This window comes from Pristiophorus japonicus, unplaced genomic scaffold (assembly GCF_044704955.1).
Source record: "Pristiophorus japonicus isolate sPriJap1 unplaced genomic scaffold, sPriJap1.hap1 HAP1_SCAFFOLD_62, whole genome shotgun sequence".
Classification (NCBI taxonomy): Eukaryota; Metazoa; Chordata; class Chondrichthyes; family Pristiophoridae; genus Pristiophorus; species Pristiophorus japonicus.
Window position 1 is genome coordinate 1,294,460 of NW_027254531.1, and position 27,939 is coordinate 1,322,398.

Genomic DNA, 27,939 nt, shown 5'->3' on the forward strand with positions numbered 1-27,939 from the left:
CTCGCTACGTGAAATTTTATATTCTTTGCTGTGATTCTGCGGAGAAACCAACCATCTCTTCCAGTCACTCAGCTGAAGTGAAAGAAGGCTGTTTGCTCAAAGAATCTCATGGCAAGTTTTCATCATTGTTGATCTGCATGCACGGGCAGAGCAAGCTGTGAAGTGGACTTTCTTGCACATTATTTCTGTTTGGATACCTAAAGCAGGAGATTGAATGGCTGACAGTGTCTTATAGCAGAGACGAGGTGGCCGAGAGGTTAAGGCGATGAACTGCTAATCCATTGTGCTCTGCACGCATGGGTTCGAAACCCATTCTCGTCGTCGTTGGCTTGCAGCTTAACCATTTTTTGACATTCACATTTCACCTCATCGCCAAATTCCCCTTTTACTTACAGGGATGCTGTTATTTCCTCATGTCATGTCTCAAATTAATAATATATTCGTCAAAAGGAGAACAGTTGCAGTACAATGGCGAGGGGCACTAATTAGATAGGTATCTGAGAGACAGCACATGCACGATGGGCCATAATATCATTTCTCACCACCGTCAGAATCTGAGAGCTGCGCTTTTCACTGTCGGCGGCTCGTTGGTCCACGGTTATGTTTCTCCCTTCGGAATGATCACATTTGAAATGCGAGAGATCACGGGCCAAATCCCGGACGAGCCCCGCCATGTTTTACTCAAAGTTCCGCTTCTGACAGCCGCTCGACATGTGAGAAAACAGACGTATTTCACGTTAAAACGTGTGATTTTACGCCGATGTTCCCTTAGCATCCAAATCCCAGAGCAAAGTGAAACCCGCCAAACTGAGTAAAGTTAAAATATCTCAGAGGTACTCGGCTCTGTGACTCGTTGGATAACCTAAAGCCTTGTTTGGTTCCGGCCGATACTTGATCAGTATATCTTCCTGTCTGTGCGCACAAGTTCACCTCAATTGGGATAAGCATACATTCAGCGTCAATCTCCACCTCTGCCCTGAATATGAGTGCGTCCTGTTTCTCTAGAGCTGAAAAGCTGAGAGAAGCTGCCTTTTGAATTCGTGCCTTGGCTGCCGAATTCAAAGCGGACAGGAAATCAATCCGGGTTGGCAAAGCTGCCTGGTCTGATTAAAAGGCGGTGATACCCTATATTGTAGGCATGTTCTCGTCTTCTGGCCTCAACATTAGGTTCAACGTATCGGATGATAAGCACCGCTCCCATTGTCTGGTAATGGTTCTGCTATTCCCACTAACACCTCCTCTGGACCATCCTTTGTTACGTTATTGCCCGATTACCACCCACTTTGCCTTTCTCCATTATGCCATGTATTATTTAATCACTCCTGCGTTCCGCTGTATCACAGACGTTCCCATTTGACCTTTCTCGCTGCGTATTTTTTCCAGGCGCTATTTTTGTTGAAAACATCTGTAATCTTTAACTTTTTCCTGAAATATCGGAATGATTATCCGACAGAACGTGAAACCGGATTCTTCCTCCACAAAATCTGCACGACGTGCCGAGTTTTACATATTTATCTGTTTTTATTCATTCTATTTCAGTGTCCCTTTTAAGGGGATTTGCTGTCTGTCCGAGATCATTCTCTGTCTCTTTAAAATGGTGTGCTATCAGACCCTCATCATTCTGTGTCTGTTTAAAAGGGATGTGCTGTCTCTCCCAGATTTCCAATTTCCAATTTCAAAACCTGCCTTTGGAGGTTAACGAATTTTAGTTTGTTTGTGTTTTTGTGTAAGCTAGAGAGTGTGCAAACGTGCTGTGCGATCTTACTGTCATGTGAGAAAAATGCATTACATGCAACTTGAAACCGTACTGATTTGATTGAACACTCCTTCGTGGACTCTCTGACGGTAGAAGAATCTGCTGTGGGATTTTGCTATTCCACATCTGAAAGAAGGGAAATGACACAAGTTAGAAATATAGCGATTTTAGGCAGGGCTTGCGTGTGGGCTGTGTGACATGACGACATCCTCCATCCTATTTTGCAAATTCAAATCAAATCAAACCAATACAAGACATGACTGACTGACTGACTTTGTTTATACATGTATATATATATGTGTATATTTATATATAATCCCAAATTTTTAACTTCCAAAATAAATATGCTTTTTCTGTTCTGCCTGCGCTGCGCTCTCTTACATTTGACCTCTTTCACAGCACAAGCAGCTGCTGTCAGATCCAGCGGAAAGACACACTCGACTTTAAAAGATCGCCCTTGTAGCCCACGTCTTCCCTCATGGCTTGTCTTCCACCATGGGCTTACTGTGTTTGGGTAGTTATTGACTGCACCTCTCATTTCCCAATGGAATTCTTACAGTTACACAGCCTTCGTTCAATAAAAAAATACATAGATTATGAATCAATTATTTATTTCATTAAAACAACTCAAATTAAATTTTTTTTAAATACAATTTAAATGCATTTATTTTCTTAAAATGTTAAATATTTATATATTTCAGACTGGGCTGGTTTTACGTCCCTCCCTCCCTCCTTCCTGCCTGTCTATCACCTGTGGCTTCAAGAACAGTCTCTGCGCCGCGTGGTCCTGAGCCCCATTGCACAATTGCCTTCAGGGATGAGCGAAATCTCACTTTATTCTTTTAAAAGGGAATTGCTGTCAGTCAAGGGTCATTCTGCATCTGGGTAAAAGGGATGTCCTTGCAATCCCGGATCATTCTGTGTCTGTTTAAATGGGCTGTTTGTCAGGTCCGGTTCATAATCTTTCCCTTTAAAACGGATTTTCTCATAAACCCGCGTCATCCTGTATTGTTTGAGAAGGAGTATGATTTCAGCTGCAATGACCGAATTGTTAAACTATAGTGTTCCAATTTACATTGGGGTTGCCTGCGCCAGTGCGCACACAGATCGCAGTGCATCTGTTCATTCACTCGAAATATGCTCATCTTTTCCTAAATCCACTCCTTGATATTGCAGTTGCCCCGAATTTGCTCGCAATATACACAACAACACAATCATTAGCGCTGGGAGCGGCCGCGTGGCCTAATGGATAAGGCGTCTGACTTCGATTACAACCGCAAAGTTATCAGAAGATTGCAGGTTCGAGTCCTACCGCGGTCAACTTAGCTCGCTACGTGAAATTTTATATTCTTTGCTGTGTTTCTGCGGAGACACCAACCATCTCTTCCAGTCACTCAGCTGAAGTGAAGGAAGGCTGTTTGCTCAAAGAATCTCATGGCAAGTTTTCATCATTGTTGATCTGCATGCACGGGCAGAGCAAGCTGTGAAGTGGACTTTCTTGCACATTATTTCTGTTTGGATACCTAAAGCAGGAGATTGAATGGCTGACGGTGTCTTATAGCAGAGACGAGGTGGCCGAGAGGTTAAGGCGATGGACTGCTAATCTATTGTGCTCTGCACGCATGGGTTCGAATCCCATTCTCGTCGTCGTTGGCTTGCAGCTTAACCATTTTTTGACATTCACATTTCACCTCATCGCCAAATTCCCCTTTTACTTACAGGGATGCTGTTCTTTCCTCATGTCATGTCTCAAATTAATAATATATTCGTCAAAAGGAGAACAGTTGCAGTACAATGGCGAGGGGCACTAATTAGATAGGTATCTGAGAGACAGCACATGCACGATGGGCCATAATATCATTTCTCACCACCGTCAGAATCTGAGAGCTGCGCTTTTCACTGTCGGCGGCTCGTTGTTCCACGGTTATGTTTCTCCCTTCGGAATGATCACATTTGAAATGCGAGAGATGACGGGCCAAATCCCGGACGAGCCCCGCCATGTTTTACTCAAAGTTCCGCTTCTGACAGCCGCTCGACATGTGAGAAAACAGACGTATTTCACGTTAAAACGTGTGATTTTACGCCGATGTTCCCTTAGCATCCAAATCCCAGAGCAAAGTGAAACCCGCCAAACTGAGTAAAGTTAAAATATCTCAGAGGTACTCGGCTCTGTGACTCGTTGGATAACCTAAAGCCTTGTTTGGTTCCGGCCGATACTTGATCAGTATATCTTCCTGTCTGTGCGCATAAGTTCACCTCAATTGGGATAAGCATACATTCAGCGTCAATCTCCACCTCTGCCCTGAATATGAGTGCGTCCTGTTTCTCTAGAGCTGAAAAGCTGAGAGAAGCTGCCTTTTGAATTCGTGCCTTGGCTGCCGAATTCAAAGCGGACAGGAAATCAATCCGGGTTGGCAAAGCTGCCTGGTCTGATTAAAAGGCGGTGATACCCTATATTGTAGGCATGTTCTCGTCTTCTGGCCTCAACATTAGGTTCAACGTATCGGATGATAAGCACCGCTCCCATTGTCTGGTAATGGTTCTGCTATTCCCACTAACACCTCCTCTGGACCATCCTTTGTTACGTTATTGCCCGATTACCACCCACTTTGCCTTTCTCCATTATGCCATGTATTATTTAATCACTCCTGCGTTCCGCTGTATCACAGACGTTCGCATTTGACCTTTCTCGCTGCGTATTTTTTCCAGGCGCTATTTTTGTTGAAAACATCTGTAATCTTTAACTTTTTCCTGAAATATCGGAATGATTATCCGACAGAACGTGAAACCGGATTCTTCCTCCACAAAATCTGCACGACGTGCCGAGTTTTACATATTTATCTGTTTTTATTCATTCTATTTCAGTGTCCCTTTTAAGGGGATTTGCTGTCAGTCCGAGATCATTCTCTGTCTCTTTAAAATGGTGTGCTATCAGACCCTCATCATTCTGTGTCTGTTTAAAAGGGATGTGCTGTCTCTCCCAGATTTCCAATTTCCAATTTCAAAACCTGCCTTTGGAGGTTAACGAATTTTAGTTTGTTTGTGTTTTTGTGTAAGCTAGAGAGTGTGCAAACGTGCTGTGCGATCTTACTGTCATGTGAGAAAAATGCATTACATGCAACTTGAAACCGTACTGATTTGATTGAACACTCCTTCGTGGACTCTCTGACGGTAGACGAATCTGCTGTGGGATTTTGCTATTCCACATCTGAAAGAAGGGAAATGACACAAGTTAGAAATATAGCGATTTTAGGCAGGGCTTGCGTGTGGGCTGTGTGACATGACGACATCCTCCATCCTTTTTTGCAAATTCAAATCAAATCAAACCAATACAAGACATGACTGACTGACTGACTTTGTTTATACATGTATATATATATGTGTATATTTATATAAAATCCCAAATTTTTAACTTCCAAAATAAATATGCTTTTTCTGTTCTGCCTGCGCTGCGCTCTCTTACATTTGACCTCTTTCACAGCACAAGCAGCTGCTGTCAGATCCAGCGGAAAGACACACTCGACTTTAAAAGATCGCCCTTGTAGCCCACGTCTTCCCTCATGGCTTGTCTTCCACCATGGGCTTACTGTGTTTGGGTAGTTATTGACTGCACCTCTCATTTCCCAATGGAATTCTTACAGTTACACAGCCTTCGTTCAATAAAAAAATACATAGATTATGAATCAATTATTTATTTCATTAAAACAACTCAAATTAAAAATTTTTTAAATACAATTTAAATGCATTTATTTTCTTAAAATGTTAAATATTTATATATTTCAGACTGGGCTGGTTTTACGTCCCTCCCTCCCTCCTTCCTGCCTGTCTATCACCTGTGGCTTCAAGAACAGTCTCTGCGCCGCGTGGTCCTGAGCCCCATTGCACAATTGCCTTCAGGGATGAGCGAAATCTCACTTTATTCTTTTAAAAGGGAACTGCTGTCAGTCAAGGGTCATTCTGCATCTGGGTAAAAGGGATGTCCTTGCAATCCCGGATCATTCTGTGTCTGTTTAAATGGGCTGTTTGTCAGGTCCGGTTCATAATCTTTCCCTTTAAAACGGATTTTCTCATAAACCCGCGACATCCTGTATTGTTTGAGAAGGAGTATGATTTCAGCGGCAATGACCCAATTGTTAAACTATAGTGTTCCAATTTACATTGGGGTTGCCTGCGCCGGTGCGCACACAGATCGCAGTGCATCTGTTCATTCACTCGAAATATGCTCATCTTTTCCTAAATCCACTCCTTGATATTGCAGTTGCCCCGAATTTGCTCGCAATATACACAACAACACAATGATTAGTGCTGGGAGCGGCCGCGTAGCCTAATGGATAAGGCGTCTGACTTCGATTACAACCGCAAAGTTATCAGAAGATTGCAGGTTCGAGTCCTGCCGCGGTCAACTTAGCTCGCTACGTGAAATTTTATATTCTTTGCTGTGATTCTGCGGAGAAACCAACCATCTCTTCCAGTCACTCAGCTGAAGTGAAAGAAGGCTGTTTGCTCAAAGAATCTCATGGCAAGTTTTCATCATTGTTGATCTGCATGGACGGGCAGAGCAAGCTGTGAAGTGGACTTTCTTGCACATTATTTCTGTTTGGATACCTAAAGCAGGAGATTGAATGGCTGACGGTGTCTTATAGCAGAGACGAGGTGGCCGAGAGGTTAAGGCGATGAACTGCTAATCCATTGTGCTCTGCACGCATGGGTTCGAAACCCATTCTCGTCGTCGTTGGCTTGCCACTTAACCATTTTTTGACATTCACATTTCACCTCATCGCCAAATTCCCCTTTTACTTACAGGGATGCTGTACTTTCCTCATGTCATGTCTCAAATTAATAATATATTCGTCAAAAGGAGAACAGTTGCAGTACAATGGCGAGGGGCACTAATTAGATAGGTATCTGAGAGACAGCACATGCACGATGGGCCATAATATCATTTCTCACCACCGTCAGAATCTGAGAGCTGCGCTTTTCACTGTCGGCGGCTCGTTGGTCCACGGTTATGTTTCTCCCTTCGGAATGATCACATTTGAAATGCGAGAGATCACGGGCCAAATCCCGGACGAGCCCCGCCATGTTTTACTCAAATTTCCGCTTCTGACAGCCGCTCGACATGTGAGAAAACAGACGTATTTCACGTTAAAACGTGTGATTTTACGCCGATGTTCCCTTAGCATCCAAATCCCAGAGCAAAGTGAAACCCGCCAAACTGAGTAAAGTTAAAATATCTCAGAGGTACTCGGCTCTGTGACTCGTTGGATAACCTAAAGCCTTGTTTGGTTCCGGCCGATACTTGATCAGTATATCTTCCTGTCTGTGCGCACAAGTTCACCTCAATTGGGATAAGCATACATTCAGCGTCAATCTCCACCTCTGCCCTGAATATGAGTGCGTCCTGTTTCTCTAGAGCTGAAAAGCTGAGAGAAGCTGCCTTTTGAATTTGTGCCTTGGCTGCCGAATTCAAAGCGGACAGGAAATCAATCCGGGTTGGCAAAGCTGCCTGGTCTGATTAAAAGGCGGTGATACCCTATATTGTAGGCATGTTCTCGTCTTCTGGCCTCAACATTAGGTTCAACGTATCGGATGATAAGCACCGCTCCCATTGTCTCGTAATGGTTCTGCTATTCCCACTAACACCTCCTCTGGACCATCCTTTGTTACGTTATTGCCCGATTACCACCCACTTTGCCTTTCTCCATTATACCATGTATTATTTAATCACTCCTGCGTTCCGCTGTATCACAGACGTTCCCATTTGACCTTTCTCGCTGCGTATTTTTTCCAGGCGCTATTTTTGTTGAAAACATCTGTAATCTTTAACTTTTTCCTGAAATATCGGAATGATTATCCGACAGAACGTGAAACCGGATTCTTCCTCCACAAAATCTGCACGACGTGCCGAGTTTTACATATTTATCTGTTTTTATTCATTCTATTTCAGTGTCCCTTTTAAGGGGATTTGCTGTCTGTCCGAGATCATTCTCTGTCTCTTTAAAATGGTGTGCTATCAGACCCTCATCATTCTGTGTCTGTTTAAAAGGGATGTGCTGTCTTTCCCAGATGTCCAATTTCCAATTTCAAAACCTGCCTTTGGAGGTTAACGAATTTTAGTTTGTTTGTGTTTTTGTGTAAGCTAGAGAGTGTGCAAACGTGCTGTGCGATCTTACTGTCATGTGAGAAAAATGCATTACATGCAACTTGAAACCGTACTGATTTGATTGAACACTCCTTCGTGGACTCTCTGACGGTAGAAGAATCTGCTGTGGGATTTTGCTATTCCACATCTGAAAGAAGGGAAATGACACAAGTTAGAAATATAGCGATTTTAGGCAGGGCTTGCGTGTGGGCTGTGTGACATGACGACATCCTCCATCCTTTTTTGCAAATTCAAATCAAATCAAACCAATACAAGACATGACTGACTGACTGACTTTGTTTATACATGTATATATATATGTGTATATTTATATATAATCCCAAATTTTTAACTTCCAAAATAAATATGCTTTTTCTGTTCTGCCTGCGCTGCGCTCTCTTACATTTGAACTCTTTCACAGCACAAGCAGCTGCTGTCAGATCCAGCGGAAAGACACACTCGACTTTAAAAGATCGCCCTTGTAGCCCACGTCTTCCCTCATGGCTTGTCTTCCACCATGGGCTTACTGTGTTTGGGTAGTTATTGACTGCACCTCTCATTTCCCAATGGAATTCTTATAGTTACACAGCCTTCGTTCAATAAAAAAATACATAGATTATGAATCAATTATTTATTTCATTAAAACAACTCAAATTAATTTTTTTTTAAATACAATTTAAATGCATTTATTTTCTTAAAATGTTAAATATTTATATATTTCAGACTGGGCTGGTTTTACGTCCCTCCCTCCCTCCTTCCTGCCTGTCTATCACCTGTGGCTTCAAGAACAGTCTCTGCGCCGCGTGGTCCTGAGCCCCATTGCACAATTGCCTTCAGGGATGAGCGAAATCTCACTTTATTCTTTTAAAAGGGAACTGCTGTCAGTCAAGGGTCATTCTGCATCTGGGTAAAAGGGATGTCCTTGCAATCCCGGATCATTCTGTGTCTGTTTAAATGGGCTGTTTGTCAGGTCCGGTTCATAATCTTTCCCTTTAAAACGGATTTTCTCATAAACCCGCGTCATCCTGTATTGTTTGAGAAGGAGTATGATTTCAGCGGCAATGACCGAATTGTTAAACTATAGTGTTCCAATTTACATTGGGGTTGCCTGCGCCGGTGCGCACACAGATCGCAGTGCATCTGTTCATTCACTCGAAATATGCTCATCTTTTCCTAAATCCACTCCTTGATATTGCAGTTGCCCCGAATTTGCTCGCAATATACACAACAACACAATGATTAGTGCTGGGAGCGGCCGCGTAGCCTAATGGATAAGGCGTCTGACTTCGATTACAACCGCAAAGTTATCAGAAGATTGCAGGTTCGAGTCCTGCCGCGGTCAACTTAGCTCGCTACGTGAAATTTTATCTTCTTTGCTGTGATTCTGCGAAGAAACCAACCATCTCTTCCAGTCACTCAGCTGAAGTGAAAGAAGGCTGTTTGCTCAAAGAATCTCATGGCAAGTTTTCATCATTGTTGATCTGCATGCACGGGCAGAGCAAGCTGTGAAGTGGACTTTCTTGCACATTATTTCTGTTTGGATACCTAAAGCAGGAGATTGAATGGCTGACGGTGTCTTATAGCAGAGACGAGGTGGCCGAGAGGTTAAGGCGATGAACTGCTAATCCATTGTGCTCTGCACGCATGGGTTCGAAACCCATTCTCGTCGTCGTTGGCTTGCAGCTTAATCTTTTTTTGACATTCACATTTCACCTCATCGCCAAATTCCCCTTTTACTTACAGGGATGCTGTTCTTTCCTCATGTCATGTCTCAAATTAATAATATATTCGTCAAAAGGAGAACAGTTGCAGTACAATGGCGAGGGGCACTAATTAGATAGGTATCTGAGAGACAGCACATGCACGATGGGCCATAATATCATTTCTCACCACCGTCAGAATCTGAGAGCTGCGCTTTTCACTGTCGGCGGCTCGTTGGTCCACGGTTATGTTTCTCCCTTCGGAATGATCACATTTGAAATGCGAGAGATCACGGGCCAAATCCCGGACGAGCCCCGCCATGTTTTACTCAAAGTTCCGCTTCTGACAGCCGCTCGACATGTGAGAAAACAGACGTATTTCACGTTAAAACGTGTGATTTTACGCCGATGTTCCCTTAGCATCCAAATCCCAGAGCAAAGTGAAACCCGCCAAACTGAGTAAAGTTAAAATATCTCAGAGGTACTCGGCTCTGTGACTCGTTGGATAACCTAAAGCCTTGTTTGGTTCCGGCCGATACTTGATCAGTATATCTTCCTGTCTGTGCGCATAAGTTCACCTCAATTGGGATAAGCATACATTCAGCGTCAATCTCCACCTCTGCCCTGAATATGAGTGCGTCCTGTTTCTCTAGAGCTGAAAAGCTGAGAGAAGCTGCCTTTTGAATTCGTGCCTTGGCTGCCGAATTCAAAGCGGACAGGAAATCAATCCGGGTTGGCAAAGCTGCCTGGTCTGATTAAAAGGCGATGATACCCTATATTGTAGGCATGTTCTCGTCTTCTGGCCTCAACATTAGGTTCAACGTATCGGATGATAAGCACCGCTCCCATTGTCTGGTAATGGTTCTGCTATTCCCCCTAACACCTCCTCTGGACCATCCTTTGTTACGTTATTGCCCGATTACCACCCACTTTGCCTTTCTCCATTATGCCATGTATTATTTAATCACTCCTGCGTTCCGCTGTATCACAGACGTTCCCATTTGACCTTTCTCGCTGCGTATTTTTCCAGGCGCTATTTTTGTTGAAAACATCTGTAATCTTTAACTTTTTCCTGAAATATCGGAATGATTATCCGACAGAACATGAAACCGGATTGTTCCTCCACAAAATCTGCACGATGTGCCGAGTTTTACATATTTATCTGTTTTTATTCATTCTATTTCAGTGTCCCTTTTAAGGGGATTTGCTGTCTGTCCGAGATCATTCTCTGTCTCTTTAAAATGGTGTGCTATCAGACACTCATCATTCTGTGTCTGTTTAAAAGGGATGTGCTGTCTCTCCCAGATTTCCAATTTCCAATTTCAAAACCTGCCTTTGGAGGTTAACGAATTTTAGTTTGTTTGTGTTTTTGTGCAAGCTAGAGAGTGTGCAAACGTGCTGTGCGATCTTACTGTCATGTGAGAAAAATGCATTACATGCAACTTGAAACCGTACTGATTTGATTGAACACTCCTTCGTGGACTCTCTGACGGTAGACGAATCTGCTGTGGGATTTTGCTATTCCACATCTGAAAGAAGGGAAATGACACAAGTTAGAAATATAGCGATTTTAGGCAGGGCTTGCGTGTGGGCTGTGTGACATGACGACATCCTCCATCCTTTTTTGCAAATTCAAATCAAATCAAACCAATACAAGACATGACTGACTGACTGACTTTGTTTATACATGTATATATATATGTGTATATTTATATATAATCCCAAATTTTTAACTTCCAAAATAAATATGCTTTTTCTGTTCTGCCTGCGCTGCGCTCTCTTACATTTGACCTCTTTCACAGCACAAGCAGCTGCTGTCAGATCCAGCGGAAAGACACACTCGTCTTTAAAAGATCGCCCTTGTAGCCCACGTCTTCCCTCATGGCTTGTCTTCCACCATGGGCTTACTGTGTTTGGGTAGTTATTGACTGCAGCTCTCATTTCCCAATGGAATTCTTACAGTTACACAGCCTTCGTTCAATAAAAAAATACATAGATTATGAATCAATTATTTATTTCATTAAAACAACTCAAATTAAATTTTTTTTAAATACAATTTAAATGCATTTATTTTCTTAAAATGTTAAATATTTATATATTTCAGACTGGGCTGGTTTTACGTCCCTCCCTCCCTCCTTCCTGCCTGTCTATCACCTGTGGCTTCAAGAACAGTCTCTGCGCCGCGTGGTCCTGAGCCCCATTGCACAATTGCCTTCAGGGATGAGCGAAATCTCACTTTATTCTTTTAAAAGGGAACTGCTGTCAGTCAAGGGTCATTCTGCATCTGGGTAAAAGGGATGTCCTTGCAATCCCGGATCATTCTGTGTCTATTTAAATGGGCTGTTTGTCAGGTCCGGTTCATAATCTTTCCCTTTAAAACGGATTTTCTCATAAACCCGCGTCATCCTGTATTGTTTGAGAAGGAGTATGATTTCAGCTGCAATGACCGAATTGTTATACTATAGTGTTCCAATTTACATTGGGGTTGGCTGCGCCGGTGCGCACACAGATCGCAGTGCATCTGTTCATTCACTCGAAATATGCTCATCTTTTCCTAAATCCACTCCTTGATATTGCAGTTGCCCCGAATTTGCTCGCAATATACACAACAACACAATGATTAGTGCTGGGAGCGGCCGCGTGGCCTAATGGATAAGGCGTCTGACTTCGATTGCAACCGCAAAGTTATCAGAAGATTGCAGGTTCGAGTCCTGCCGCGGTCAACTTAGCTCGCTACGTGAAATTTTATATTCTTTGCTGTGATTCTGCGGAGAAACCAACCATCTCTTCCAGTCACTCAGCTGAAGTGAAAGAAGGCTGTTTGCTCAAAGAATCTCATGGCAAGTTTTCATCATTGTTGATCTGCATGCACGGGCAGAGCAAGCTGTGAAGTGGAATTTCTTGCACATTATTTCTGTGTGGATACCTAAAGCAGGAGATTGAATGGCTGACGGTGTCTTATAACAGAGACGAGGTGGCCGAGAGGTTAAGGCGATGGACTGCTAATCTATTGTGCTCTGCACGCATGGGATCGAATCCCATTCTCGTCGTCGTTGGCTTGCAGCTTAACCATTTTTTGACATTCACATTTCACCTCATCGCCAAATTCCCCTTTTACTTACAGGGATGCTGTTCTTTCCTCATGTCATGTCTCAAATTAATAATATATTCGTCAAAAGGAGAACAGTTGCAGTACAATGGCGAGGGGCACTAATTAGATAGGTATCTGAGAGACAGCACATGCACGATGGGCCATAATATCATTTCTCACCACCGTCAGAATCTGAGAGCTGCGCTTTTCACTGTCGGCGGCTTGTTGGTCCACGGTTATGTTTCTCCCTTCGGAATGATCACATTTGAAATGCGAGAGATCACCGGCCAAATCCCGGACGAGCCCCGCCATGTTTTACTCAAAGTTCCGCTTCTGACAGCCGCTCGACATGTGAGAAAACAGACGTATTTCACGTTAAAACGTGTGATTTTACGCCGATGTTCCCTTAGCATCCAAATCCCAGAGCAAAGTGAAACCCGCCAAACTGAGTAAAGTTAAAATATCTCAGAGGTACTCGGCTCTGTGACTCGTTGGATAACCTAAAGCCTTGTTTGGTTCCGGCCGATACTTGATCAGTATATCTTCCTGTCTGTGCGCATAAGTTCACCTCAATTGGGATAAGCATACATTCAGCGTCAATCTCCACCTCTGCCCTGAATATGAGTGCGTCCTGTTTCTCTAGAGCTGAAAAGCTGAGAGAAGCTGCCTTTTGAATTCGTGCCTTGGCTGCCGAATTCAAAGCGGACAGGAAATCAATCCGGGTTGGCAAAGCTGCCTGGTCTGATTAAAAGGCGGTGATACCCTATATTGTAGGCATGTTCTCGTCTTCTGGCCTCAACATTAGGTTCAACGTATCGGATGATAAGCACCGCTCCCATTGTCTGGTAATGGTTCTGCTATTCCCACTAACACCTCCACTGGACCATCCTTTGTTACGTTATTGCCCGATTACCACCCACTTTGCCTTTCTCCATTATGCCATGTATTATTTAATCACTCCTGCGTTCCGCTGTATCACAGACGTTCCCATTTGACCTTTCTCGCTGCGTATTTTTTCCAGGCGCTATTTTTGTTGAAAACATCTGTAATCTTTAACTTTTTCCTGAAATATCGGAATGATTATCCGACAGAACGTGAAACCGGATTCTTCCTCCACAAAATCTGCACGACGTGCCGAGTTTTACATATTTATCTGTTTTTATTCATTCTATTTCAGTGTCCCTTTTAAGGGGATTTGCTGTCTGTCCGAGATCATTCTCTGTCTCTTTAAAATGGTGTGCTATCAGACCCTCATCATTCTGTGTCTGTTTAAAAGGGATGTGCTGTCTCTCCCAGATTTCCAATTTCCAATTTTCCTGCCTTTGGAGGTTAACGAAATTTAGTTTGTTTGTGTTTTTGTGTAAGCTAGAGAGTGTGCAAACGTGCTGTGCGATCTTACTGTCATGTGAGAAAAATGCATTACATGCAACTTGAAACCGTACTGATTTGATTGAACACTCCTTCGTGGATTCTCTGACGGTAGAAGAATCTGCTGTGGGATTTTGCTATTCCACATCTGAAAGAAGGGAAATGACACAAGTTAGAAATATAGCGATTTTAGGCAGGGCTTGCGTGTGGGCTGTGTGACATGACGACATCCTCCATTCTTTTTTGCAAATTCAAATCAAATCAAACCAATACAAGACATGACTGACTGACTGACTTTGTTTATACATGTATATATATATGTGTATATTTATATATAATCCCAAATTTTTAACTTCCAAAATAAATATGCTTTTTCTGTTCTGCCTGCGCTGCGCTCTCTTACATTTGACCTCTTTCACAGCACAAGCAGCTGCTGTCAGATCCAGCGGAAAGACACACTCGACTTTAAAAGATCGCCCTTGTAGCCCACGTCTTCCCTCATGGCTTGTCTTCCACCATGGGCTTACTGTGTTTGGGTAGTTATTGACTGCACCTCTGATTTCCCAATGGAATTCTTATAGTTACACAGCCTTCGTTCAATAAAAAAATACATAGATTATGAATCAATTATTTATTTCATTAAAACAACTCAAATTAATTTTTTTTTAAATACAATTTAAATGCATTTATTTTCTTAAAATGTTAAATATTTATATATTTCAGACTGGGCTGGTTTTACGTCCCTCCCTCCCTCCTTCCTGCCTGTCTATCACCTGTGGCTTCAAGAACAGTCTCTGCGCCGCGTGGTCCTGAGCCCCATTGCACAATTGCCTTCAGGGATGAGCGAAATCTCACTTTATTCTTTTAAAAGGGAACTGCTGTCAGTCAAGGGTCATTCTGCATCTGGGTAAAAGGGATGTCCTTGCAATCCCGGATCATTCTGTGTCTATTTAAATGGGCTGTTTGTCAGGTCCGGTTCATAATCTTTCCCTTTAAAACGGATTTTCTCATAAACCCGCGTCATCCTGTATTGTTTGAGAAGGAGTATGATTTCAGCTGCAATGACCGAATTGTTATACTATAGTGTTCCAATTTACATTGGGGTTGGCTGCGCCGGTGCGCACACAGATCGCAGTGCATCTGTTCATTCACTCGAAATATGCTCATCTTTTCCTAAATCCACTCCTTGATATTGCAGTTGCCCCGAATTTGCTCGCAATATACACAACAACACAGTGATTAGTGCTGGGAGCGGCCGCGTGGCCTAATGGATAAGGCGTCTGACTTCGATTGCAACCGCAAAGTTATCAGAAGATTGCAGGTTCGAGTCCTGCCGCGGTCAACTTAGCTCGCTACGTGAAATTTTATATTCTTTGCTGTGATTCTGCGGAGAAACCAACCATCTCTTCCAGTCACTCAGCTGAAGTGAAAGAAGGCTGTTTGCTCAAAGAATCTCATGGCAAGTTTTCATCATTGTTGATCTGCATGCACGGGCAGAGCAAGCTGTGAAGTGGACTTTCTTGCACATTATTTCTGTGTGGATACCTAAAGCAGGAGATTGAATGGCTGACGGTGTCTTATAACAGAGACGAGGTGGCCGAGAGGTTAAGGCGATGGACTGCTAATCCATTGTGCTCTGCACGCATGGGATCGAATCCCATTCTCGTCGTCGTTGGCTTGCAGCTTAACCATTTTTTGACATTCACATTTCACCTCATCGCCAAATTCCCCTTTTACTTACAGGGATGCTGTTCTTTCCTCATGTCATGTCTCAAATTAATAATATATTCGTCAAAAGGAGAACAGTTGCAGTACAATGGCGAGGGGCACTAATTAGATAGGTATCTGAGAGACAGCACATGCACGATGGGCCATAATATCATTTCTCACCACCGTCAGAATCTGAGAGCTGCGCTTTTCACTGTCGGCGGCTCGTTGGTCCACGGTTATGTTTCTCCCTTCGGAATGATCACATTTGAAATGCGAGAGATCACCGGCCAAATCCCGGACGAGCCCCGCCATGTTTTACTCAAAGTTCCGCTTCTGACAGCCGCTCGACATGTGAGAAAACAGACGTATTTCACGTTAAAACGTGTGATTTTACGCCGATGTTCCCTTAGCATCCAAATCCCAGAGCAAAGTGAAACCCGCCAAACTGAGTAAAGTTAAAATATCTCAGAGGTACTCGGCTCTGTGACTCGTTGGATAACCTAAAGCCTTGTTTGGTTCCGGCCGATACTTGATCAGTATATCTTCCTGTCTGTGCGCATAAGTTCACCTCAATTGGGATAAGCATACATTCAGCGTCAATCTCCACCTCTGCCCTGAATATGAGTGCGTCCTGTTTCTCTAGAGCTGAAAAGCTGAGAGAAGCTGCCTTTTGAATTCGTGCCTTGGCTGCCGAATTCAAAGCGGACAGGAAATCAATCCGGGTTGGCAAAGCTGCCTGGTCTGATTAAAAGGCGGTGATACCCTATATTGTAGGCATGTTCTCGTCTTCTGGCCTCAACATTAGGTTCAACGTATCGGATGATAAGCACCGCTCCCATTGTCTGGTAATGGTTCTGCTATTCCCACTAACACCTCCACTGGACCATCCTTTGTTACGTTATTGCCCGATTACCACCCACTTTGCCTTTCTCCATTATGCCATGTATTATTTAATCACTCCTGCGTTCCGCTGTATCACAGACGTTCCCATTTGACCTTTCTCGCTGCGTATTTTTTCCAGGCGCTATTTTTGTTGAAAACATCTGTAATCTTTAACTTTTTCCTGAAATATCGGAATGATTATCCGACAGAACGTGAAACCGGATTCTTCCTCCACAAAATCTGCACGACGTGCCGAGTTTTACATATTTATCTGTTTTTATTCATTCTATTTCAGTGTCCCTTTTAAGGGGATTTGCTGTCTGTCCGAGATCATTCTCTGTCTCTTTAAAATGGTGTGCTATCAGACCCTCATCATTCTGTGTCTGTTTAAAAGGGATGTGCTGTCTCTCCCAGATTTCCAATTTCCAATTTTCCTGCCTTTGGAGGTTAACGAAATTTAGTTTGTTTGTGTTTTTGTGTAAGCTAGAGAGTGTGCAAACGTGCTGTGCGATCTTACTGTCATGTGAGAAAAATGCATTACATGCAACTTGAAACCGTACTGATTTGATTGAACACTCCTTCGTGGATTCTCTGACGGTAGAAGAATCTGCTGTGGGATTTTGCTATTCCACATCTGAAAGAAGGGAAATGACACAAGTTAGAAATATAGCGATTTTAGGCAGGGCTTGCGTGTGGGCTGTGTGACATGACGACATCCTCCATTCTTTTTTGCAAATTCAAATCAAATCAAACCAATACAAGACATGACTGACTGACTGACTTTGTTTATACATGTATATATATATGTGTATATTTATATATAATCCCAAATTTTTAACTTCCAAAATAAATATGCTTTTTCTGTTCTGCCTGCGCTGCGCTCTCTTACATTTGACCTCTTTCACAGCACAAGCAGCTGCTGTCAGATCCAGCGGAAAGACACACTCGACTTTAAAAGATCGCCCTTGTAGCCCACGTCTTCCCTCATGGCTTGTCTTCCACCATGGGCTTACTGTGTTTGGGTAGTTATTGACTGCACCTCTGATTTCCCAATGGAATTCTTATAGTTACACAGCCTTCGTTCAATAAAAAAATACATAGATTATGAATCAACTATTTATTTCATTAAAACAACTCAAATTAATTTTTTTTTAAATACAATTTAAATGCATTTATTTTCTTAAAATGTTAAATATTTATATATTTCAGACTGGGCTGGTTTTACGTCCCTCCCTCCCTCCTTCCTGCCTGTCTATCACCTGTGGCTTCAAGAACAGTCTCTGCGCCGCGTGGTCCTGAGCCCCATTGCACAATTGCCTTCAGGGATGAGCGAAATCTCACTTTATTCTTTTAAAAGGGAACTGCTGTCAGTCAAGGGTCATTCTGCATCTGGGTAAAAGGGATGTCCTTGCAATCCCGGATCATTCTGTGTCTATTTAAATGGGCTGTTTGTCAGGTCCGGTTCATAATCTTTCCCTTTAAAACGGATTTTCTCATAAACCCGCGTCATCCTGTATTGTTTGAGAAGGAGTATGATTTCAGCTGCAATGACCGAATTGTTATACTATAGTGTTCCACTTTACATTGGGGTTGGCTGCGCCGGTGCGCACACAGATCGCAGTGCATCTGTTCATTCACTCGAAATATGCTCATCTTTTCCTAAATCCACTCCTTGATATTGCAGTTGCCCCGAATTTGCTCGCAATATACACAACAACACAGTGATTAGTGCTGGGAGCGGCCGCGTGGCCTAATGGATAAGGCGTCTGACTTCGATTGCAACCGCAAAGTTATCAGAAGATTGCAGGTTCGAGTCCTGCCGCGGTCAACTTAGCTCGCTACGTGAAATTTTATATTCTTTGCTGTGATTCTGCGGAGAAACCAACCATCTCTTCCAGTCACTCAGCTGAAGTGAAAGAAGGCTGTTTGCTCAAAGAATCTCATGGCAAGTTTTCATCATTGTTGATCTGCATGCACGGGCAGAGCAAGCTGTGAAGTGGACTTTCTTGCACATTATTTCTGTGTGGATACCTAAAGCAGGAGATTGAATGGCTGACGGTGTCTTATAACAGAGACGAGGTGGCCGAGAGGTTAAGGCGATGGACTGCTAATCCATTGTGCTCTGCACGCATGGGATCGAATCCCATTCTCGTCGTCGTTGGCTTGCAGCTTAACCATTTTTTGACATTCACATTTCACCTCATCGCCAAATTCCCCTTTTACTTACAGGGATGCTGTTCTTTCCTCATGTCATGTCTCAAATTAATAATATATTCGTCAAAAGGAGAACAGTTGCAGTACAATGGCGAGGGGCACTAATTAGATAGGTATCTGAGAGACAGCACATGCACGATGGGCCATAATATCATTTCTCACCACCGTCAGAATCTGAGAGCTGCGCTTTTCACTGTCGGCGGCTCGTTGGTCCACGGTTATGTTTCTCCCTTCGGAATGATCACATTTGAAATGCGAGAGATCACCGGCCAAATCCCGGACGAGCCCCGCCATGTTTTACTCAAAGTTCCGCTTCTGACAGCCGCTCGACATGTGAGAAAACAGACGTATTTCACGTTAAAACGTGTGATTTTACGCCGATGTTCCCTTAGCATCCAAATCCCAGAGCAAAGTGAAACCCGCCAAACTGAGTAAAGTTAAAATATCTCAGAGGTACTCGGCTCTGTGACTCGTTGGATAACCTAAAGCCTTGTTTGGTTCCGGCCGATACTTGATCAGTATATCTTCCTGTCTGTGCGCATAAGTTCACCTCAATTGGGATAAGCATACATTCAGCGTCAATCTCCACCTCTGCCCTGAATATGAGTGCGTCCTGTTTCTCTAGAGCTGAAAAGCTGAGAGAAGCTGCCTTTTGAATTCGTGCCTTGGCTGCCGAATTCAAAGCGGACAGGAAATCAATCCGGGTTGGCAAAGCTGCCTGGTCTGATTAAAAGGCGGTGATACCCTATATTGTAGGCATGTTCTCGTCTTCTGGCCTCAACATTAGGTTCAACGTATCGGATGATAAGCACCGCTCCCATTGTCTGGTAATGGTTCTGCTATTCCCACTAACACCTCCACTGGACCATCCTTTGTTACGTTATTGCCCGATTACCACCCACTTTGCCTTTCTCCATTATGCCATGTATTATTTAATCACTCCTGCGTTCCGCTGTATCACAGACGTTCCCATTTGACCTTTCTCGCTGCGTATTTTTTCCAGGCGCTATTTTTGTTGAAAACATCTGTAATCTTTAACTTTTTCCTGAAATATCGGAATGATTATCCGACAGAACGTGAAACCGGATTCTTCCTCCACAAAATCTGCACGACGTGCCGAGTTTTACATATTTATCTGTTTTTATTCATTCTATTTCAGTGTCCCTTTTAAGGGGATTTGCTGTCTGTCCGAGATCATTCTCTGTCTCTTTAAAATGGTGTGCTATCAGACCCTCATCATTCTGTGTCTGTTTAAAAGGGATGTGCTGTCTCTCCCAGATTTCCAATTTCCAATTTTCCTGCCTTTGGAGGTTAACGAATTTTAGTTTGTTTGTGTTTTTGTGTAAGCTAGAGAGTGTGCAAACGTGCTGTGCGATCTTACTGTCATGTGAGAAAAATGCATTACATGCAACTTGAAACCGTACTGATTTGATTGAACACTCCTTCGTGGATTCTCTGACGGTAGAAGAATCTGCTGTGGGATTTTGCTATTCCACATCTGAAAGAAGGGAAATGACACAAGTTAGAAATATAGCGATTTTGGGCAGGGCTTGCGTGTGGGCTGTGTGACATGACGACATCCTCCATCCTTTTTTGCAAATTCAAATCAAATCAAACCAATACAAGACATGACTGACTGACTGACTTTGTTTATACATGTATATATATATGTGTATATTTATATATAATCCCAAATTTTTAACTTCCAAAATAAATATGCTTTTTCTGTTCTGCCTGCGCTGCGCTCTCTTACATTTGACCTCTTTCACAGCACAAGCAGCTGCTGTCAGATCCAGCGGAAAGACACACTCGACTTTAAAAGATCGCCCTTGTAGCCCACCTCTTCCCTCATGGCTTGTCTTCCACCATGGGCTTACTGTGTTTGGGTAGTTATTGACTGCACCTCTGATTTCCCAATGGAATTCTTATAGTTACACAGCCTTCGTTCAATAAAAAAATACATAGATTATGAATCAATTATTTATTTCATTAAAACAACTCAAATTAATTTTTTTTTAAATACAATTTAAATGCATTTATTTTCTTAAAATGTTAAATATTTATATATTTCAGACTGGGCTGGTTTTACGTCCCTCCCTCCCTCCTTCCTGCCTGTCTATCACCTGTGGCTTCAAGAACAGTCTCTGCGCCGCGTGGTCCTGAGCCCCATTGCACAATTGCCTTCAGGGATGAGCGAAATCTCACTTTATTCTTTTAAAAGGGAACTGCTGTCAGTCAAGGGTCATTCTGCATCTGGGTAAAAGGGATGTCCTTGCAATCCCGGATCATTCTGTGTCTATTTAAATGGGCTGTTTGTCAGGTCCGGTTCATAATCTTTCCCTTTAAAACGGATTTTCTCATAAACCCGCGTCATCCTGTATTGTTTGAGAAGGAGTATGATTTCAGCTGCAATGACCGAATTGTTATACTATAGTGTTCCAATTTACATTGGGGTTGGCTGCGCCGGTGCGCACACAGATCGCAGTGCATCTGTTCATTCACTCGAAATATGCTCATCTTTTCCTAAATCCACTCCTTGATATTGCAGTTGCCCCGAATTTGCTCGCAATATACACAACAACACAATGATTAGTGCTGGGAGCGGCCGCGTGGCCTAATGGATAAGGCGTCTGACTTCGATTGCAACCGCAAAGTTATCAGAAGATTGCAGGTTCGAGTCCTGCCGCGGTCAACTTAGCTCGCTACGTGAAATTTTATATTCTTTGCTGTGATTCTGCGGAGAAACCAACCATCTCTTCCAGTCACTCAGCTGAAGTGAAAGAAGGCTGTTTGCTCAAAGAATCTCATGGCAAGTTTTCATCATTGTTGATCTGCATGCACGGGCAGAGCAAGCTGTGAAGTGGACTTTCTTGCACATTATTTCTGTGTGGATACCTAAAGCAGGAGATTGAATGGCTGACGGTGTCCTATAACAGAGACGAGGTGGCCGAGAGGTTAAGGCGATGGACTGCTAATCCATTGTGCTCTGCACGCATGGGATCGAATCCCATTCTCGTCGTCGTTGGCTTGCAGCTTAACCATTTTTTGACATTCACATTTCACCTCATCGCCAAATTCCCCTTTTACTTACAGGGATGCTGTTCTTTCCTCATGTCATGTCTCAAATTAATAATATATTCGTCAAAAGGAGAACAGTTGCAGTACAATGGCGAGGGGCACTAATTAGATAGGTATCTGAGAGACAGCACATGCACGATGGGCCATAATATCATTTCTCACCACCGTCAGAATCTGAGAGCTGCACTTTTCACTGTCGGCGGCTCGTTGGTCCACGGTTATGTTTCTCCCTTCGGAATGATCACATTTGAAATGCGAGAGATCACGGGCCAAATCCCGGACGAGCCCCGCCATGTTTTACTCAAAGTTCCGCTTCTGACAGCCGCTCGACATGTGAGAAAACAGACGTATTTCACGTTAAAACGTGTGATTTTACGCCGATGTTCCCTTAGCATCCAAATCCCAGAGCAAAGTGAAACCCGCCAAACTGAGTAAAGTTAAAATATCTCAGAGGTACTCGGCTCTGTGACTCGTTGGATAACCTAAAGCCTTGTTTGGTTCCGGCCGATACTTGATCAGTATATCTTCCTGTCTGTGCGCATAAGTTCACCTCAATTGGGATAAGCATACATTCAGCGTCAATCTCCACCTCTGCCCTGAATATGAGTGCGTCCTGTTTCTCTAGAGCTGAAAAGCTGAGAGAAGCTGCCTTTTGAATTCGTGCCTTGGCTGCCGAATTCAAAGCGGACAGGAAATCAATCCGGGTTGGCAAAGCTGCCTGGTCTGATTAAAAGGCGGTGATACCCTATATTGTAGGCATGTTCTCGTCTTCTGGCCTCAACATTAGGTTCAACGTATCGGATGATAAGCACCGCTCCCATTGTCTGGTAATGGTTCTGCTATTCCCACTAACACCTCCACTGGACCATCCTTTGTTACGTTATTGCCCGATTACCACCCACTTTGCCTTTCTCCATTATGCCATGTATTATTTAATCACTCCTGCGTTCCGCTGTATCACAGACGTTCCCATTTGACCTTTCTCGCTGCGTATTTTTTCCAGGCGCTATTTTTGTTGAAAACATCTGTAATCTTTAACTTTTTCCTGAAATATCGGAATGATTATCCGACAGAACGTGAAACCGGATTCTTCCTCCACAAAATCTGCACGACGTGCCGAGTTTTACATATTTATCTGTTTTTATTCATTCTATTTCAGTGTCCCTTTTAAGGGGATTTGCTGTCTGTCCGAGATCATTCTCTGTCTCTTTAAAATGGTGTGCTATCAGACCCTCATCATTCTGTGTCTGTTTAAAAGGGATGTGCTGTCTCTCCCAGATTTCCAATTTCCAATTTTCCTGCCTTTGGAGGTTAACGAATTTTAGTTTGTTTGTGTTTTTGTGTAAGCTAGAGAGTGTGCAAACGTGCTGTGCGATCTTACTGTCATGTGAGAAAAATGCATTACATGCAACTTGAAACCGTACTGATTTGATTGAACACTCCTTCGTGGATTCTCTGACGGTAGAAGAATCTGCTGTGGGATTTTGCTATTCCACATCTGAAAGAAGGGAAATGACACAAGTTAGAAATATAGCGATTTTGGGCAGGGCTTGCGTGTGGGCTGTGTGACATGACGACATCCTCCATCCTTTTTTGCAAATTCAAATCAAATCAAACCAATACAAGACATGACTGACTGACTGACTTTGTTTATACATGTATATATATATGTGTATATTTATATATAATCCCAAATTTTTAACTTCCAAAATAAATATGCTTTTTCTGTTCTGCCTGCGCTGCGCTCTCTTACATTTGACCTCTTTCACAGCACAAGCAGCTGCTGTCAGATCCAGCGGAAAGACACACTCGACTTTAAAAGATCGCCCTTGTAGCCCACCTCTTCCCTCATGGCTTGTCTTCCACCATGGGCTTACTGTGTTTGGGTAGTTATTGACTGCACCTCTGATTTCCCAATGGAATTCTTATAGTTACACAGCCTTCGTTCAATAAAAAAATACATAGATTATGAATCAATTATTTATTTCATTAAAACAACTCAAATTAATTTTTTTTTAAATACAATTTAAATGCATTTATTTTCTTAAAATGTTAAATATTTATATATTTCAGACTGGGCTGGTTTTACGTCCCTCCCTCCCTCCTTCCTGCCTGTCTATCACCTGTGGCTTCAAGAACAGTCTCTGCGCCGCGTGGTCCTGAGCCCCATTGCACAATTGCCTTCAGGGATGAGCGAAATCTCACTTTATTCTTTTAAAAGGGAACTGCTGTCAGTCAAGGGTCATTCTGCATCTGGGTAAAAGGGATGTCCTTGCAATCCCGGATCATTCTGTGTCTATTTAAATGGGCTGTTTGTCAGGTCCGGTTCATAATCTTTCCCTTTAAAACGGATTTTCTCATAAACCCGCGTCATCCTGTATTGTTTGAGAAGGAGTATGATTTCAGCTGCAATGACCGAATTGTTATACTATAGTGTTCCAATTTACATTGGGGTTGGCTGCGCCGGTGCGCACACAGATCGCAGTGCATCTGTTCATTCACTCGAAATATGCTCATCTTTTCCTAAATCCACTCCTTGATATTGCAGTTGCCCCGAATTTGCTCGCAATATACACAACAACACAATGATTAGTGCTGGGAGCGGCCGCGTGGCCTAATGGATAAGGCGTCTGACTTCGATTGCAACCGCAAAGTTATCAGAAGATTGCAGGTTCGAGTCCTGCCGCGGTCAACTTAGCTCGCTACGTGAAATTTTATATTCTTTGCTGTGATTCTGCGGAGAAACCAACCATCTCTTCCAGTCACTCAGCTGAAGTGAAAGAAGGCTGTTTGCTCAAAGAATCTCATGGCAAGTTTTCATCATTGTTGATCTGCATGCACGGGCAGAGCAAGCTGTGAAGTGGACTTTCTTGCACATTATTTCTGTGTGGATACCTAAAGCAGGAGATTGAATGGCTGACGGTGTCCTATAACAGAGACGAGGTGGCCGAGAGGTTAAGGCGATGGACTGCTAATCCATTGTGCTCTGCACGCATGGGATCGAATCCCATTCTCGTCGTCGTTGGCTTGCAGCTTAACCATTTTTTGACATTCACATTTCACCTCATCGCCAAATTCCCCTTTTACTTACAGGGATGCTGTTCTTTCCTCATGTCATGTCTCAAATTAATAATATATTCGTCAAAAGGAGAACAGTTGCAGTACAATGGCGAGGGGCACTAATTAGATAGGTATCTGAGAGACAGCACATGCACGATGGGCCATAATATCATTTCTCACCACCGTCAGAATCTGAGAGCTGCACTTTTCACTGTCGGCGGCTCGTTGGTCCACGGTTATGTTTCTCCCTTCGGAATGATCACATTTGAAATGCGAGAGATCACGGGCCAAATCCCGGACGAGCCCCGCCATGTTTTACTCAAAGTTCCGCTTCTGACAGCCGCTCGACATGTGAGAAAACAGACGTATTTCACGTTAAAACGTGTGATTTTACGCCGATGTTCCCTTAGCATCCAAATCCCAGAGCAAAGTGAAACCCGCCAAACTGAGTAAAGTTAAAATATCTCAGAGGTACTCGGCTCTGTGACTCGTTGGATAACCTAAAGCCTTGTTTGGTTCCGGCCGATACTTGATCAGTATATCTTCCTGTCTGTGCGCATAAGTTCACCTCAATTGGGATAAGCATACATTCAGCGTCAATCTCCACCTCTGCCCTGAATATGAGTGCGTCCTGTTTCTCTAGAGCTGAAAAGCTGAGAGAAGCTGCCTTTTGAATTCGTGCCTTGGCTGCCGAATTCAAAGCGGACAGGAAATCAATCCGGGTTGGCAAAGCTGCCTGGTCTGATTAAAAGGCGGTGATACCCTATATTGTAGGCATGTTCTCGTCTTCTGGCCTCAACATTAGGTTCAACGTATCGGATGATAAGCACCGCTCCCATTGTCTGGTAATGGTTCTGCTATTCCCACTAACACCTCCTCTGGACCATCCTTTGTTACGTTATTGCCCGATTACCACCCACTTTGCCTTTCTCCATTATGCCATGTATTATTTAATCACTCGTGCGTTCCGCTGTATCACAGACGTTCGCATTTGACCTTTCTCGCTGCGTATTTTTTCCAGGCGCTATTTTTGTTGAAAACATCTGTAATCTTTAACTTTTTCCTGAAATATCGGAATGATTATCCGACAGAACGTGAAACCGGATTCTTCCTCCACAACATCTGCACGACGTGCCGAGTTTTACATATTTATCTGTTTTTATTCATTCTATTTCAGTGTCCCTTTTAAGGGGATTTGCTGTCAGTCCGAGATCATTCTCTGTCTCTTTAGAATGGTGTGCTATCAGACCCTCATCATTCTGTGTCTGTTTAAAAGGGATGTGCTGTCTCTCCCAGATTTCCAATTTCCAATTTCAAAACCTGCCTTTGGAGGTTAACGAATTTTAGTTTGTTTGTGTTTTTGTGTAAGCTAGAGAGTGTGCAAACGTGCTGTGCGATCTTACTGTCATGTGAGAAAAATGCATTACATGCAACTTGAAACCGTACTGATTTGATTGAACACTCCTTCGTGGACTCTCTGACGGTAGAAGAATCTGCTGTGGGATTTTGCTATTCCACATCTGAAAGAAGGGAAATGACACAAGTTCGAAATATAGCGATTTTAGGCAGGGCTTGCGTGTGGGCTGTGTGACATGACGACATCCTCCATCCTTTTTTGCAAATTCAAATCAAATCAAACCAATACAAGACATGACTGACTGACTGACTTTGTTTATACATGTATATATATATGTGTATATTTATATATAATCCCAAATTTTTAACTTCCAAAATAAATATGCTTTTTCTGTTCTGCCTGCGCTGCGCTCTCTTACATTTGACCTCTTTCACAGCACAAGCAGCTGCTGTCAGATCCAGCGGAAAGACACACTCGACTTTAAAAGATCGCCCTTGTAGCCCACGTCTTCCCTCATGGCTTGTCTTCCACCATGGGCTTACTGTGTTTGGGTAGTTATTGACTGCACCTCTCATTTCCCAATGGAATTCTTATAGTTACACAGCCTTCGTTCAATAAAAAAATACATAGATTATGAATCAATTATTTATTTCATTAAAACAACTCAAATTAAATTTTTTTTAAATACAATTTAAATGCATTTATTTTCTTAAAATGTTAAATATTTATATATTTCAGACTGGGCTGGTTTTACGTCCCTCCCTCCCTCCTTCTTGCCTGTCTATCACCTGTGGCTTCAAGAACAGTCTCTGCGCCGCGTGGTCCTGAGCCCCATTGCACAATTGCCTTCAGGGATGAGCGAAATCTCACTTTATTCTTTTAAAAGGGAACTGCTGTCAGTCAAGGGTCATTCTGCATCTGGGTAAAAGGGATGTCCTTGCAATCCCGGATCATTCTGTGTCTGTTTAAATGGGCTGTTTGTCAGGTCCGGTTCATAATCTTTCCCTTTAAAACGGATTTTCTCATAAACCCGCGTCATCCTGTATTGTTTGAGAAGGAGTATGATTTCAGCTGCAATGACCGAATTGTTAAACTATAGTGTTCCAATTTACATTGGGGTTGCCTGCGCCGGTGCGCACACAGATCGCAGTGCATCTGTTCATTCATTCGAAATATGCTCATCTTTTCCTAAATCCACTCCTTGATATTGCAGTTGCCCCGAATTTGCTCGCAATATACACAACAACACAATGATTAGTGCTGGGAGCGGCCGCGTGGCCTAATGGATAAGGCGTCTGACTTCGATTACAACCGCAAAGTTATCAGAAGATTGCATGTTCGAGTCCTGCCGCGGTCAACTTAGCTCGTTACGTGAAATTTTATATTCTTTGCTGTGATTCTGCGGAGAAACCAACCATCTCTTCCAGTAACTCAGCTGAAGTGAAGGAAGGCTGTTTGCTCAAAGAATCTCATGGCAAGTTTTCATCATTGTTGATCTGCATGCACGGGCAGAGCAAGCTGTGAAGTGGACTTTCTTGCACATTATTTCTGTTTGGATACCTAAAGCAGGAGATTGAATGG

General features: G+C 43.1%; 18 non-coding genes across 18 annotated transcripts; all 18 read left to right on the plus strand.

Moving 5' to 3' along the window:
* Positions 1-239: 239 nt before the first annotated feature.
* trnas-gcu (transfer RNA serine (anticodon GCU)) lies at positions 240-321 on the plus strand. Its single transcript has one exon. It is a non-coding gene; the product is annotated as a tRNA-Ser (tRNA).
* Positions 322-2,987: 2,666 nt separating this feature from the next.
* Positions 2,988-3,076, plus strand: trnar-ucg (transfer RNA arginine (anticodon UCG)). Its single transcript is given in 2 exon segments — positions 2,988-3,024; positions 3,041-3,076. It is a non-coding gene; the product is annotated as a tRNA-Arg (tRNA).
* Positions 3,077-3,321: 245 nt separating this feature from the next.
* trnas-gcu (transfer RNA serine (anticodon GCU)) lies at positions 3,322-3,403 on the plus strand. Its single transcript has one exon. It is a non-coding gene; the product is annotated as a tRNA-Ser (tRNA).
* A 2,666-nt stretch (positions 3,404-6,069) lies between these two features.
* trnar-ucg (transfer RNA arginine (anticodon UCG)) lies at positions 6,070-6,158 on the plus strand. Its single transcript is given in 2 exon segments — positions 6,070-6,106; positions 6,123-6,158. It is a non-coding gene; the product is annotated as a tRNA-Arg (tRNA).
* Positions 6,159-6,403: 245 nt separating this feature from the next.
* On the plus strand, positions 6,404-6,485 carry trnas-gcu (transfer RNA serine (anticodon GCU)). Its single transcript has one exon. It is a non-coding gene; the product is annotated as a tRNA-Ser (tRNA).
* Positions 6,486-9,151: 2,666 nt separating this feature from the next.
* trnar-ucg (transfer RNA arginine (anticodon UCG)) lies at positions 9,152-9,240 on the plus strand. Its single transcript is given in 2 exon segments — positions 9,152-9,188; positions 9,205-9,240. It is a non-coding gene; the product is annotated as a tRNA-Arg (tRNA).
* A 245-nt stretch (positions 9,241-9,485) lies between these two features.
* trnas-gcu (transfer RNA serine (anticodon GCU)) lies at positions 9,486-9,567 on the plus strand. The gene has a single exon. It is a non-coding gene; the product is annotated as a tRNA-Ser (tRNA).
* A 2,665-nt stretch (positions 9,568-12,232) lies between these two features.
* trnar-ucg (transfer RNA arginine (anticodon UCG)) lies at positions 12,233-12,321 on the plus strand. The gene is given in 2 exon segments: positions 12,233-12,269; positions 12,286-12,321. It is a non-coding gene; the product is annotated as a tRNA-Arg (tRNA).
* A 245-nt stretch (positions 12,322-12,566) lies between these two features.
* trnas-gcu (transfer RNA serine (anticodon GCU)) lies at positions 12,567-12,648 on the plus strand. The gene has a single exon. It is a non-coding gene; the product is annotated as a tRNA-Ser (tRNA).
* A 2,662-nt stretch (positions 12,649-15,310) lies between these two features.
* trnar-ucg (transfer RNA arginine (anticodon UCG)) lies at positions 15,311-15,399 on the plus strand. Its single transcript is given in 2 exon segments — positions 15,311-15,347; positions 15,364-15,399. It is a non-coding gene; the product is annotated as a tRNA-Arg (tRNA).
* Positions 15,400-15,644: 245 nt separating this feature from the next.
* trnas-gcu (transfer RNA serine (anticodon GCU)) lies at positions 15,645-15,726 on the plus strand. The gene has a single exon. It is a non-coding gene; the product is annotated as a tRNA-Ser (tRNA).
* Positions 15,727-18,388: 2,662 nt separating this feature from the next.
* On the plus strand, positions 18,389-18,477 carry trnar-ucg (transfer RNA arginine (anticodon UCG)). Its single transcript is given in 2 exon segments — positions 18,389-18,425; positions 18,442-18,477. It is a non-coding gene; the product is annotated as a tRNA-Arg (tRNA).
* Positions 18,478-18,722: 245 nt separating this feature from the next.
* On the plus strand, positions 18,723-18,804 carry trnas-gcu (transfer RNA serine (anticodon GCU)). Its single transcript has one exon. It is a non-coding gene; the product is annotated as a tRNA-Ser (tRNA).
* A 2,662-nt stretch (positions 18,805-21,466) lies between these two features.
* trnar-ucg (transfer RNA arginine (anticodon UCG)) lies at positions 21,467-21,555 on the plus strand. The gene is given in 2 exon segments: positions 21,467-21,503; positions 21,520-21,555. It is a non-coding gene; the product is annotated as a tRNA-Arg (tRNA).
* Positions 21,556-21,800: 245 nt separating this feature from the next.
* On the plus strand, positions 21,801-21,882 carry trnas-gcu (transfer RNA serine (anticodon GCU)). Its single transcript has one exon. It is a non-coding gene; the product is annotated as a tRNA-Ser (tRNA).
* Positions 21,883-24,544: 2,662 nt separating this feature from the next.
* On the plus strand, positions 24,545-24,633 carry trnar-ucg (transfer RNA arginine (anticodon UCG)). Its single transcript is given in 2 exon segments — positions 24,545-24,581; positions 24,598-24,633. It is a non-coding gene; the product is annotated as a tRNA-Arg (tRNA).
* Positions 24,634-24,878: 245 nt separating this feature from the next.
* Positions 24,879-24,960, plus strand: trnas-gcu (transfer RNA serine (anticodon GCU)). Its single transcript has one exon. It is a non-coding gene; the product is annotated as a tRNA-Ser (tRNA).
* A 2,666-nt stretch (positions 24,961-27,626) lies between these two features.
* trnar-ucg (transfer RNA arginine (anticodon UCG)) lies at positions 27,627-27,715 on the plus strand. Its single transcript is given in 2 exon segments — positions 27,627-27,663; positions 27,680-27,715. It is a non-coding gene; the product is annotated as a tRNA-Arg (tRNA).
* Positions 27,716-27,939: the final 224 nt, after the last annotated feature.